Here is a 14,777-nt window from a genome sequence, read left to right as displayed (position 1 = left end):
CATTGACAGAAACAAGCACTGGCTTAGGGTGAAATGCTGGAAGATTTACCAAGCTAATGGCCCACAAAAACAGGCAGAAGTAGCAATACTTATATCAGACAAAGTAGACTTCAAACTTACAAGATCACATGAGACAAAGAGGGTCACTTCCTACTAATAGAAGGGATGATACATCACAAAAAAATAACAATTATCAACCTATATGCACCCAATGTCAGTGTATTCAATTTCATCAAACATACACTAAAGGACTTAACAGCATATATAGACTCCAACACAGTGGTAGTGGAAGACTTTAATACTCCTCTATCACCAATAGATAGGTCATCCAGACAAAAAATCAACAAATAAATCCTAGACCTAAAATGACACCATAGATCAAATGGACCTAACTAATGTCTACAGATATTTCATCTAGCAACAGCACAATATACATTCTCCATAGTAGCCCATGGAACTTTCTCTAAAATAGATCATATCTTAGGGCACAAAGCAAGCCTCAACAAATATAAGAAAATTGAAATAACCCCCTGCATTCTATCTGATCACAATGAAAAAAAAATCTAAGACTCAACAACAAAAAGAGCAGAAAATACACAAACAATTAGATGCTGAACAACACATTGCACAATGATCAGTGGATCATAGAAGAAATAAGAGAGGAAATGAAACAATTTCCTGGAATTTAATGAAAATGAAAACACCACCCATCAGACAAAAAGATCTCAAAATATACAACCTATTGCACCATCTCAAACTCTTAGAAAAACAAGAACAAGCAAAATCTAAAACAAGAAGAAGGAGAGAAATAATAAAAAATAAGGGCCAAAATTAATAAAAGAGACCAAAAAACCATACAAGGAATAACCAAAACAAAAAGCTGGTTCATTGAAAAAATAAACAAGATTGACAAGCCCCTGACAAATCCAATGAAAATGAGTTGGGAAAAGACCCAAATTAGTAAAAATCAGAAACAAAAAAGGAGCAGGGAATCATCCAGGACAATTTTGAGAATCTATATTTCAATTAATTGGAAAGTCTTGAAGAAATGGACATATTTCTAGATATTTATGAACATCCAAAACTAAACCAAGAGGATATTAGTTACCTAAACAGATCTATAACATGTAATGAAATTAAAGCAAAAGCAGTTGTCTCCCAAAAAAGAAAAGTCCAGGACCTGACAGATTCTCCTCTGAATTCTACCAGACCTTTAGTGAAGAAATAATAATGACAGTCCTTGAACTTCTCCACAAAATAGAAAGGGGTGTAACACTGCCTAACTTAGTCTATGAAGCCAGTATTACACTCATCCCAACACCACCCAAGGACACATCCAAAAAAGAGAACTATAGGCCAAACTCCTTAATAAATATTGATGTAAAAATCCTCAATAAAATAATGGCAAACTGAATCCAACAACATATCAGAAAGGTCATTCACCATGACCAAGTCAGCTTTATCCCAGGGATGCAGAGATGGTTCAATATAAGAAAATCATTAATACAGCATACTAACAGAAGCAAAAAGAAAAACCACCTGATCATCTCAATAGATGCTTAAAAAGCCTTTGATAAAATTAAACACCATTTTATGATAAAAGCTCTGAAGAAACTAGGAACATAAGAAATGTACCTCAACATAATAAATGCTATAAATGACAAACCTATAGCCAACATCATATTTAATGGGGAAAAACCGAAACAATTTTCCCTGAAGTCAAGAATGAGACAAAGGTGCTCACTCTCTTCACTCCTATGCAACATAGTCTTGGAAATACTAACCAGAGCAATAAGGCAGGAAGAAGAAATAAAAAGGAATACAAATAGGTACAGAAGAAGTCAAACTATCCCTATTCACAGATGACATGATCTTACACCTTAAAGACCTGAAAAAATCCACCCAAAAACTCCTAGCCACCATAAACAGCTTCAGCAAAGCAGCAGGATACAAAATCAACTTACAAAAATCAATAGCCTTTTTATAAACCAACAATGAACAGATTGAGAAAGAATATAGGAAAATAATTCCATTTACAATAGCCTCAAAAAAATCATATACCTAAAATAAATTTAACAAAGTGTGTAAATAACCTCTACAAGGGAGAACTACAAACTATTGAAAAAAGAGATGGAAGAAGACTACGGAAGGTGGAAAGATCCCCCATGCTAATGGATTGGCAGAATCAACATAGTAAAAATGACAATACTACCAAAAGCAATCTACATGTTCAACACTATTCCCATCAAAATCTCAATGACTTTCATCACAGAAATTGAAAAATCTACCCTAAAGTTGATTTGGAAACACAAAAGACTATGAATAGCCAAAGCAATACTGAGCAAAAAGAGCAACGCTGGAGGCATCACAATACTGACTTCAAACTATACTAGAGAGCCATAGTAATAAAAACAGCATGTACTGGCACAAAAACATACATGAAGACCAGTGGAACAGAGTAGAGGATCCGGATATGAATCCACACAGCTACACCCACCTTATTTTTGACAAAGGTGCCAAAAACATACGATGGAGAAAACCTCTTCAACAAATGTTTCTAGGAAAAGTGGTTATCTGCCTCCAGAAAACTGAAACTAGATCCATGCCTGTCACCCTGTACTTGTATCAGCTCAAAGTGCATTAAGGACCTTAATATCAGATCAGAAACCTTGAAGTTAGTACAGGAAATAGCAGGGAATACTCTGGAAGTGATAGGTATAGGCAAGGACTTTCTCAGTAGAACTCAAGTGGCTCAGCAACTAAGAGAACAGTCTGGCAAATGGGACTACATGAAATTAAAAAGCTTCTGCACAATAAAAGAAATGGTCTCTAAGTTGAAGAGACCACCCGCAGAATGTGAGAAAATCTTTGCTAGTTATATATCAGGCAAAGGACTGATAACCAGAGTATACAGAGAGCTCAAAAAATTAAACTACTCCAAAATCAATGAACCAATAAAGAAATGGGCAACAGAACTAAGTAGAACTCTTTCAAAATAAAATGTCCAAATGGCCAAAAACATAGGAAAAAAATGCTCACCATCCCTAGACATAAAGGAAACACAAATCAAAACCACACTAAGCTTCTACCTCATTCCTGTTATAATTGCTACTATCAAGCACATCAACAACAAATGTTAGCAAGGATGAGTGGGGGAAAAAGGAACCCTCATATACTGCTGGTGGTAATATAAGCTAGTATAACCACTATGGAAAACAATATGGGGGCCTCTTAAAAAAATAAAAGCAGATCTGGCATATGATCCAGCAATCCCACTCCTAGGGAAATACATGAAGGAATGTAACTCAGGTTACTACAAAGGCATCTGCACACACATGTTTAATGCAGCAGTATTCACAATAGCCAAGCTATCAAAATAGCCAAGATGCCTCACTACCAATGAATGGATTAAGAAAATGTAGTATTTATATACAGTGGAATTTGTATGTAAAGAAAGAAGAATGAAATTGTATCATTCTCAGGTAAATGGATGGAATCTTAAGTAAACTTAGTCAGGCTTAGAAAACCAAAAACCACATGTTCTCTCTTATGTGTGTATTATAAAGCTAAAACAAATGAAGTAATATTACTGGACATGGGTAATGAACTAAGTGGAAGCCACTCATGAGAGGAATAGGGAAAGGGAAGGAAACCTAAAAGTTGAATGTGGCTAATGTGCTCACTGTAGAGGAGTGAATAAAGTAATCTTAACCTGACAAAGGTCATCATGGGAAGGAGACTAAGAAGTAGTGAAGAGGTCTCATAGAGATGAATCAATGTGGGTTGTAATACACATGTGTATGGAAAAAATACAAAGAATCTCCCTGTATAGCTATCTTTATCTCAAACTAGCTATGTTTTTCTTGTTATCTTTTATGTTTTTCTTCAACAAAATCAGAGAACGAGATGGTGGCACAGATTCTGCCTGGAGGTGGGGCGGGGGGTGGCAAATATTGTATAAACATGTAAGTAAATGTAAAAATGATAAAACAAAATTAAAAAAAATATAATGAAAATTATTAAGGAACCACCAAAAGTTGATTAACTATAGGGATAATTCAAAGTAATATTGTTTAATCATTTTATATTCCTTAATCATTGCATATATAATGTTATTCTTTTTCTTAATTTTAGTAAATTAACTTCATCCTTTATATCATTGAATAAATTTCAGATAAGCTCAGATATAGCTAGCCATTCTAATGTAAATACAAGTTAAGAAATAAAAGAGTATTACATAAAGTGTTTCCTGATGCAGGAACAAAATGATGAAGTGATAAACTTCTAATAAAACAACTCAAATAGATTTCAGGTCTGACACATAATAAAAGTAGCATCAACAGTAGCATTCAATCCTATTGGGGAGTTAAAATCTATGTGCTGCATTTGTTTTTACATCCTATGCATTCATTAACTTATCTTTTCCCCAGGAAAAAACCATATTTAGAGAGGTTAAATGTTTAACATGATGTTACACAGTAGGTAAGTAGGAAATCCAGAATGGAACACAAGACTATCCAAATGTCCATCCTCACAAACACTCTGTTAGCTCTCACTAGACTCAATAGGGATTTTTAAGAAAATGTAATAGAAGGAATACAATCTACTTAATAGCATGTTTTTCCTTCTTCTGAATAATCTTAAACTTTATAAAGTACCTGTCATGCACAGAGATGGCTGTAAACTCATTACCCTAGATTACAATGGCAAATTCTTCGTGCCTACAGAGGTGATCAGGTGTGCAGAATTCCTTATTGAGCTGTAAAAAAAATCCCAATGTTATTCCACAATGTGCATTTGGCTTTCCTGGCCTTACAAGAAAGCATCTGTATCACTCAGTTCTCTACAAAGTAGCTCTCATTGCTATTCCTATAGCACATTGTTCACTGCCTTCTCCTCACCACCCACATCAAGGTCAAATATCTCTCTAACCCACTGCTGTGCTTTTGCTACTGCCTACTTCATTTCACTCATTCCTCCTACCTGTTTTTCTAATGTCTCCTTTCATTTTAAACATTACAGTTTCCACCTACCTGCACAAAGATTTGAAGATTCGCTTAGAGAATTCTAGCTACTCATATATAAATAGACAAAATTTCCCAGGCAAACTTTCTCTAAAAAATGGGACATTTGCTTTTCCAATCAAATGCAGGCCCAATATTCTATAGATATGCCTCTAAATGCAAGTATTAAATGAGTTATTCCTGATGAGGCTTGCCAACAGATTACAAAATGCCTCTTCATATGACTTAATGTAATCAAGATACTTCATGCTTTATAATTAGGAATGATAATTATGTTATCATACCTTTATATTAGAAGGTTTCATGCTATGTTTTATTTCATTGTTTTCTTATTAGGTAGCAAATAAGAAAGTTTGAATTTTACCCATTGTCATAATTATTTTCAAATTTTAAAAGATGTTTGAATAAAAATTAAAAGACATATAAAATGTACTTCATAATTTGGTAAATTCACTCATTACTTCAATTAACACATATCACATGGCACCCACAATGTACTGGACAATATGGTTCATGCAAGGAATACAGTGGTGTCCAAGACATGGAAAGTCCAAGATTTTATGAAGCCTATGGTCTAGCAATGCAGATAGTACAAAAGGTAACAAAAAACAAACTAAATATATCTCAAAGGTATAATTGTTTTTAGTAAACAATCAGTGATTCAAGGAGAAAAATAAAAAGCAAGAGATAAGACATAAGAGGGGTAAGATCAGGAACAAATCTTTTGATAATTTGATGTGTCATTCTTGACATTTTAGATATTTGTAAAGGCCTACAAAATCACTGGGATATCAAGATGATCCTCCCAATGTGTTCCACCAGTATTTAAATATGCATCCCCTCCCCCATCTGCTGTTTTAGTTTGAGGACTGTACTTCAGCCTCTCAACACTGGAATGAGAGCTAGGAGAGTTGGAAATCAGCTCCAAACCTTCCATCCTCATCTAATGTACATCAACAAATTGTTACAAGGTAAAAAGACAGAACTAGGCATCCATAAAATAAGGAACTGAGACTACCACTATTTTATATGGGGTCCACAGACTCCTAAGAAGTCTAGGGGAAAACTTAATAAAGGTTGCAAACATAGTTGAGAAAGATTCTTTATTTATTTTTGTAAAATAGTCTAACCAAAATTTAACATTTTCTTCAATTGTGATCAAACTTCAAACATACCAGCAATATCCCTAGAATTTTTATCAAAAGAAGTCACAGATATTTTTGAATTTCAATACAGCTGTTACAGATACCTGGAGCTATCATTTACTCCTACCACTATTGGAGAATTACAGTAATTATTAGCTCCAAAGCAAGAACTTGCTATTAAATGTATTGATAAAAAGGCACAAGTACCATTTATACCTAATTTGTTTCCCATTAACTTTTGTTTTACTTTGTGAACTAAAAGAATACAATGTATAAGAGAGAATAGCTACATGAAATTAAAATATATAAATATACAATGGAATATGCAAATTCTATTCTCAAATTTTAGTTGGAGGGACTCTGCAGGAAGTTATACTTGAACTGATGGCCAGAGTGTGGAGCAGTGAGTCATATGAAAAGTGAGGAAGTTGCCTCCAGGGCAAGGGACATCCTAGACAAGAGTCTTCAAAAAGGAAAGAACTTGGTAACCATTTAGGAGAGTATGGAAATAAACGATGACTATGGTAATGGGTAGAGTTGCATAATTGTTTCCATATTTGCTAAACTGCAGGAATAGAGTGGCACAATTGGTAGACAGATGAATTCTAATTATTGTTGGATTTCTGCCATGAGTGTTTGACAAACCAGAACAGTGGTAAGCCTATAATCCAGAGGTTGATAATAACCATCATCATAGATATTAAGCAATAGGAGAAGTATGAATAGTTAAAGTGAAGACATGGAGGAAGAACAGTGATAGGATTGTAGGAATAATGGGTTTGTAGATTCTATGACATCCAAGAATTGCTAGAGAAGAATATTGTAAGAAATACATAAGAATCCTATTGTAGTAGTACCAGTAAGATAAAACAAGCATGGAGACACCGAGAAGTATGTGTTTAAGATGTTTTAGTATTAAAATTGCTAAGATACTGGAAATTACCTCACTGGTAAGGTATTTCCTTTCCTGGGAGTAAAGTATTCACTGCTTTATTCCCAGCCCTTGTCATTTTTTTCTGTCATACAGAAGATACTACACAAATATTAAAAACTTAATGGTTAATTGCATATATGTTGCAGATTTAGGATGCCTACTAGTTTTCTCAATTGATGCAATTTTTAAAATAAGGAAGAGAGGGTGGGAAAATTTGTGGTTATTTCTTAAGCATTAATATGAAATTATAAATATTAATATCTTCACTAGCAACAACAATGTGTAGTGAGCATCTATTCCAGTAGAAATAACATGATAGGTGTTAGGAAAAATGCCACACAAAGAAAACTCATGAGAAAACTCACGTCCAAGGGCAGGGTTTAATGGCAGGTAGGAGGTAGTGCAGGAAGAGGAAAGGACAAAAGGGAAGGGGTTCAGGCCAGGCATGGCCTTTTATAGAAGAGGGAGGGTAAGGGGTTGTGCATACGCCGGGGGTCCCTGATGGAGGTGGAGCTTGAGTAGAGTTGTTTTTGGGAGCATGGGAACCCTTGTTAAGGGGGAGGGAATGGCTCCATTTTCCATGAGGTGCCGCTGATTTATAAAATGGTGGCATTATTGTTCTATCATTCCCCCATTTTTCTTTAATAATAATGAAGGTAGGGGCTGAGGATCAGGAATTAGGGAGAAGCATAAGTCTCTTTAACTGCTTCCTGCTGTCAAGGGGCGTTGTGTAGGGCAGGATCCTCAGGCTCCTGTGGCGTCCTGGATGTGGCCTTCACAGGAGTTTTCCAGGCGGTTTTGGAGAAGTTGGTATCCCTGGAGGTACAACTGGTTAAACTTTTGGTTAGCAATAGCAGACATACAGTCTAAAAGAAATCCTTGTATTGTTCTTATGATACAAGGGAGGAAGCTTAAGAAAAGGAGAGCAAGAAATACAAGCATTAGGATGGGCATTGGCCAGGAGAACCACTGAGAAATGTTGTTCCCTAGAGGATTCCAAGAGTCCTCCAATTCCCTTCTCCATTTTTCTAATTGTTCTTGGAGTTGCCTAATTTTATTTTTTACTACTCCCGACTGGTTAACATAGAAGCAGCACTCTTCTTTTAAAAATAGGCAGAGACCACCCTTTTCTGCAGTGAGCAGGTCAAGGCCTCGTCAGTTTTGGAGTACAACTGAGGCTAGGGAGTTAAGTTGTTTTTGTAGGGTTAGGATAGATTCGGCTACCATTTGAAGATCAACTATCAATCAGTTAGAGAGTTTTTGTAGTAGTGGATAGAAGTCCCTATTCCTGCAGCCCCCGTTCCCATGGCAGCTGTTATTCCCAGGGTGGCTAACAAGGGAATGGCCTGGATTGCCCGTTTTGATTGAAGATGTGTGGTGAGGAGGATGGGTAGGTCCCAATTTTCTGTAATAATGTCCATGTCAGGGACCAAAAATACCAGAGTGCAGATGCCCTTCCAGGCTTGGGGTAAACGGGGTATACACTCTGACCACATAAAAAGAGAGTCCCAGGAATGGGGGGGCAACAGATATTGTTCCTGGTTTTGTTGGCCGCCCTAGTAGTGTGACATTTTTTTTGTCACCAGGGAACCTACCTCAACTATCCCTAAGGAACTCTGTAGGCAGAGAGGGGCTGGCTGGAAGAGGGGAACTGGGGAAAGGGTGGAGGCAGTGGGCCTTTTGGTGAAGGAACAGTTTAAGGTAAGAGGTGTGGAAATATTTATGGGGCTGGCGATGACCTGAGAAGGGCTAGTTCACTGACACATCCAACAACCACAGGCTAGAGTAGGATTAGTGTGGTTGAGTAGTTGATGAGTGGGATTTATGACCTGGAGGAGAAGGGTTTCAGAAAGGGACAGTGTTTGTAAAGGAATTTTGAGAGGCTTTCTGGTGGGAAAGAATAGGTTGTCAAGAACCTGAGATACCTGGGTGCAGAAGACCTTCTTGTAGGCCTGAGCCTGGACTCCTCCTCCATCAGACATACCATAATGTGTGAGCTCAGTCTAGCACACTTGTTGCCCATGATTCCCAAAGCAAGTATAGCCCGCATTGCTGCCTTTACTCCTTGCAGTCCAGCGCGGTTTGCCCCACATTGTACATGGGGTAGCTGTATCGTAGCAAGCCCTGTGCTGGTATGAATATGATGAGGTGCACGGGCAGGGGGGGAAGTTTGGGGCTCACAAGGGTGCAGGTCATAAGAAAGAAGAGAGCACAAAGAGTAAGGCACACAGGGTGAGGTATTCAACACAGAGAGCTGTGCAATGGGTCCATCTCCACTCAGGGGGAGAAGTTACCCACAGGCCAATACTGAGGAAGGAAGCGACAAGGGCAAGAATTACCCACAGGAAGGGATGGAGTGGAAGCATAGGTGGAGTGGTTTACAGTAAAGCAAAGAGTATGTTGGAAAATGAGTAGATTTCTTCAGGAGTAAAGTCTGAGCGAGTACCTTGGAAATGTAGGTAGGCTATCCAATCTATGAAGTAAGGGAAATGAAGGTATGAAAAAGGAGGAAGGCTGATTATACTGGGGGGTGGGAAATCTAAAACCTCAGAGCAGAGTGTATATAGGAAAGAGTAAAAGCATGGGCAGGAACTGACAGGAAAGAATGGGAGGGGGAAGTATACAGAGTGAGTAGGTGAGATGCCAGGTCCCCAGGCATAGGGCTCCTGCCTATGCCCCGGGAGTCTCCTTGAGTGTGTCTCTGTCTTCTGGGATCTTGGGAAGGCAGGAGATCTTTATTTTTGTTGGTCCTGTAAGAAGAGATTGGTAGGTCTTTTGTGGGGCTGCCAATTTTAGATTTTGAACATGTATCCAGGAGGGAAATCCTGCTAGCTTAGCAGCCATGGGTGTGGTGAGGATGACCTTAAATGGGCCTCTCCACTTTTCCTGCAGGTGACCGGGTGTGGCTGTACTTTTTAGATAAACTAGATCTCCCATTTGGAGGGTGGGGGTTATTTTGGTGGTGTCAGAGGGCTGTGGTAACTGATCATGAGCATGCGACCAAAGGAGAGAGTGAAGAAAAGTGAGGAGAGGATTGAGGAGAGTAGGGGGAATCTTAGGGGGTTCTGGCTGAACCGTGATAGGGAGGAGTGGACGGCCATAGAGGAGCTCGAAGGGGCTGAGCATGAGTGGTCTTTTAGGGAGGGCCTGGAGACAGAGAAGGACTAGGGGTAGGAGCTTTGTCCAGTCTAGGTGGAGCTCGAGGGAGAGTTTGGTGAGAGTATTTTTTAGTGTGCAATTGGCACGTTCGGCTTTACCTGAAGATTGGGGGTGATAGGGAATGTGAAACCTCCAGTGAATATTTAAGGCTATTGCCAATTTTGGGGAAATAGAGGAAACAAACTCAGGCCCGTTGTCTGACTGGATAGAGGCTGGGAGACCAAACCATGGGCTGATGTCTGTGACTAAAATTGTTGTTACTGTGGAGGCCTTCTTATTGGTCTTAGGAAAGGCCTCTACCCATCCCGTGAAGGTGTCTACCAATACCAGGAGGTACTTAATCCTCTTTACTGGAGGCATATGTGTGAAGTCCACCTGCCAATACACAGCAGGGAGACATCCCCTGGCTTAGTGGGTAAGAAAGGGAGGGGGCCTAATATTGGAGTTGGGGTTTGTGTGCTGTCAAATTGAGCAGGATTGGGTAATCTGTTTAAGGTATTGTATGTCTCCTGGAGAAAGGGAAAGGGATTGGCGGAGAAAGGTGTAAAGAGCATGAAGATCAGGATGAAAAAGTGTATGTAAATAGGAGAGAAGAGTTTTAACTTCAGAAGGGGGGAGAGAAAGTTTAGTGAGAGGAGGGGAGAAAGCTGGGGTAAGGGGGTACATGGCCAATTGGGGTGCAATTTGGAGGGCTGCTCGCTTGGCCTCTGTATCCACTTGGTTATTTCCTCTGGCAATTATGGAGGAGTCAGTCTGGTGGGCTTTGCAATGAGTAATGCCCACCTGGGAAGGAAGGTGTGAAGCCTCTAAGACCTGGACTATTAAGGCAGCATTGATAATGGGAGTTCCTCTTGTAGTGAGGAATCCCCTTTCCTTCCAGATAGTGGAGTGGGACAGTAAAGTGTGAAATGCATACTTAGAGTCAGTATAAATGTTGACAGTTTTGTCTTTTGCCAGAGTTAGAGCTCTGGCCAGGGCAGTCAGTTCTGCCTTCTGGGAAGTAGTGCCCAAAGGGAGAGGGCATGCCTCAATGATGGCAGAATCAGACACAATGGCATATCCAGCTCTTTGCTGTCTGTCCATTGTGAATGAAGGAGCTGCCATCAATGAACCAAGTGTAGTCAGCCTGAGAAAGGGTGCCCTCCTGAATGTGGTCTGGGCAGGGAAGGAGCTTTTCAAGGATCTCGGGGCAGGAGTGAACTAGGGGTGTTGAAGAGAGAGGAAGAAGAGTAGCTGGGTTAAGTGGGGGACACAAAATGAAAGTTAGAGTGGGATCCTCAACCAAGGCCACCTGGAGGGATAGGATATGAGAGGGGGGCATGGAGTAAAGTCCCTTATATGTGGGGAGTTCCAAGAGGCTATGGGGGGGAGTAAACAGTAAGGGGGGACCCAAAGTTAAGTTTTTTGCTTTCCTGGATCAAGAGAGAGGAGGCAGCCAGGGCCCTGAGGCATGGGGCCCATCCCCTGGTTGTGGGGTCTGTTTGGAGAGGTATGCTACTGGAGCAAAGGAGGGCCCTATGTTGTGTCCCAGAACTCCTAGGGCAAACTCTTGCCTCTCAGAAACATGAAGGAAGAAGGGGCGAGTGAGGTCCAGCAAGCGAAGTGTCAGGGCTTGTAATAGGGCTTGTAAGAGGGTTTTAAGATGACTTGACACAGGCTGAGAGGGGTCCAGGGGCTCTTGAATGGAACCCTTGGATGCCTCATATAGAGGTTTGGCCATTAGACTGAAGTTGGGTACCCAGGCTCTAAGATAGCCAGCCAGGCTGAGAAAGGAGAGAACTTCAGCCTTAGTGGTGGGGGCAGGGAGAGAGGCTAGCAAGGCCTTACAATCTGTGGTGATAGCCTTATGAGTAGGGGAGATAGATAGGCCCAGGTAATGTACCTGGGTGAGAGACAGTTGAGCCTTATTAGGGGACACCCAGTATCCCTTTTTTCCCAGAAAATTAAGCAGGAGGTCAGTGTGTTGTTGGCTATCCTCGAGCGAGGGGCTGCAGAGCAGGAGATCATCTACATACTGAAGGAGTTTACTTGGGGAGAGATGGAGGGTAAGGAGATCCCTAGCCAGAGCTTGGCCAAAGAGATGGGGACTGTCCCAGAAACCCTGAGGCAGAACAGTCCAGGTCAGTTGTTGGGAAGTATGAGAATCTGTATCAGTCCAGGTGAAGGCAAAGAGGTTTTGGGACTGTGGGTGAACAGGGATAATGAAGAAAGCATCTTTTAGGTCTAGGACTGTGAAATGGGTGGTGGTACCGGGGATGAGAGACAGGAGAGTGTAGGGGTTGGGTACCACCGGGTGTATAGGAGTCACTGCTATGTTGATGAAGCGGAGGTCCTGTACCAGCCAGTAAGACCTATTGGGCTTTTTTACAGGCAGAATAGGAGTGTTATAGGGGGAGTGGGTTGGGCGAAGAAGGCCCTCAGAGAGGAGGTCTGAGATGATAGGCTTTAATCCCTGTAAGTGGATTAGAGAGATGTGATATTGAGGTTGGTTTGGGAAAACAGAGGGGTCCTTGAGAGTAATAAAGATTGGCTCGTGATGGGTAGCGACTGCAGGGTTCTAGAGGTCCCACACAATAGGATCTACTAGTGTAGCAGGTAAGGGCAAGGGGTCGGGAGGGTCTTGTGGAAGCAGAGCACCCATGATGGCAAGGAGGGGCTGAGAGGATGGAGACAAGGGGTTAATGGGTCGCGGCTTAAGAGGGGGTGGGTGTAAGGTGAGAGTGGCCTGGAATTTTGACAAAATGTCCCTTCCCAAGAGTGGGGTGGGGCAATTAGGGAGGACTAGGAAGGAGTGAGTAAAAAGTGTATCTCCCAGTAGGCAGGTTAGAGGAAAAGTCATTAAGGGCTGGGTAGGAGTTCCCTCCACCCCAACTATGGAGGTTAAAGAAGGCTTGATAGGTCCCCAGAACTCTGGAAAAGCAGAAAAAGTGGCGCCAGTGTCCAGGAGGAGAGAGATAGGCCTACTGTCAATAATGGCCATTCCCCTGGGTTCCCATGAAGTTATGGTCGTCAGGCCTGGAAGTCCTGGGCTCCGTCAGTCATCAGCCACAGTCGCCAGTCCTAAAAGGTCAGTTAGGGAGGAGGGACGGTGGGGGGGCTTAGACCCTCTGCCTTGAGGGGTGGAGGGGCAGTCCATCACCCAGTGGCCCTCCTGTTTGCACTTAGGACATGGCCCTGGTGGGCGGCGTGGTTTAGCATAAGCACGGGCCCAGTGTCCCTCAAGGCCACACCAAAAACATGGGCCGGGAGGTGTTCGGGATTTTCCCTGGCCTCGGGAGTTAGAGGTCGGAGGCTTTTGTCGGAGGGCTTGTGCCAACATCTGGAACTTAGCCTTATCTCTCCTCTCCTTATCAGCCCTTTGTTGTTCTTCTCGGTAATTATAGACTTTGAAGGCCACATTTAAAATTTCAGCCTGTGGAGTCTGAGGGCCATTTTCTAGTCTTTTAAGTTTTTTTCTGATATATGGGGCTGACTGGGAGATAAAGTGGGTCATAAGGATAATTGTCCCATCCTTAGTTTCAGGGTCAACTTTTGTATGGCGTCGTAGCTCCTCTGTGAGCTGGGACAAGAAACTAGCTGGATTTCCCTCTTTTTCTCGTTGGATTTCTCTGAGCTTATCAAAATTAACAACCTTTTGGGCCGACTTTTTTAATCCCACCACTAAACAGGTAACCGTCTGATCCCTAAGCATTCTGTCACTGGTTTGGTAATTCCAATGAGGCTCCCCAGTAGGGATTGCTGTAGCTCCTACAGGATGGGTGGGGGATTCAGAGAAGGATTTGGCTGGTTTTGAGACTGGTTTAGAAGCTAGTAGGACCTGTGCAGGGGAACAGGAAGTACAGAGGGAAGGTTTGGTGCGGAGATAAGAAAAGGATTGGACATAGAGAAGTTCCTTCCATTTGCCAGTGCACTCACAGAAATTGTATAGATCCCTTAAAATATTGGGATCAAAAGTGCCATTAAGTGGCCATTTGGAGGCATTGTCCAATGGATATTGGGTCCAGGCCCGATTACAGAGAAAAATGAGCTTTTGTGGCTTAAGATCAGGTGTGAGGCGTAGGGGCCCAAGGTTGGCCAGGAGACATCCCAATGGGGAGTCTGAGGGAATTTTGGAAGTTCCAACTCCCATGGTGAGGCCTGACTTGAGGAGAGATATGGCGGGTGTCCCCGAATATCAGGCCTTCAGGAGAAGAGAGAGATGTGGAACACACCACCCAGAGGGAACATCTTCACTATGGGTGGCCACAGTCCCTAGTGGGGAACCTGGTTCCCGGGACAAAAGCGAGCTGAGAGAGGAAGAGAGAGAGAGAGAGATCACAGCTCTGCATGTGAGGAGGACTCACCAAGGGAGAGAGGACCTTGAGGGAAGATTGGCCAGTGGTGGATGGCAGTTGGAGGCACGCTGGGGAGTAGGAACTTCTCTGTGAGCTAGTGAGAGAGTGGCGCTTTCTTTTTTAGGATCAGGGGTCCTGGTAAAGCAGCTCAGATCCCAGAGGAAAGCTGGGAGAGAAAGGT

This window comes from Castor canadensis, chromosome 8 (genome assembly GCF_047511655.1).
Source record: "Castor canadensis chromosome 8, mCasCan1.hap1v2, whole genome shotgun sequence".
In the NCBI taxonomy this organism is placed as follows: Eukaryota; Metazoa; Chordata; class Mammalia; order Rodentia; family Castoridae; genus Castor; species Castor canadensis.
The sequence above is the reverse complement of the archived record's forward strand: the minus strand, read 5'-3'. Positions refer to the sequence as shown.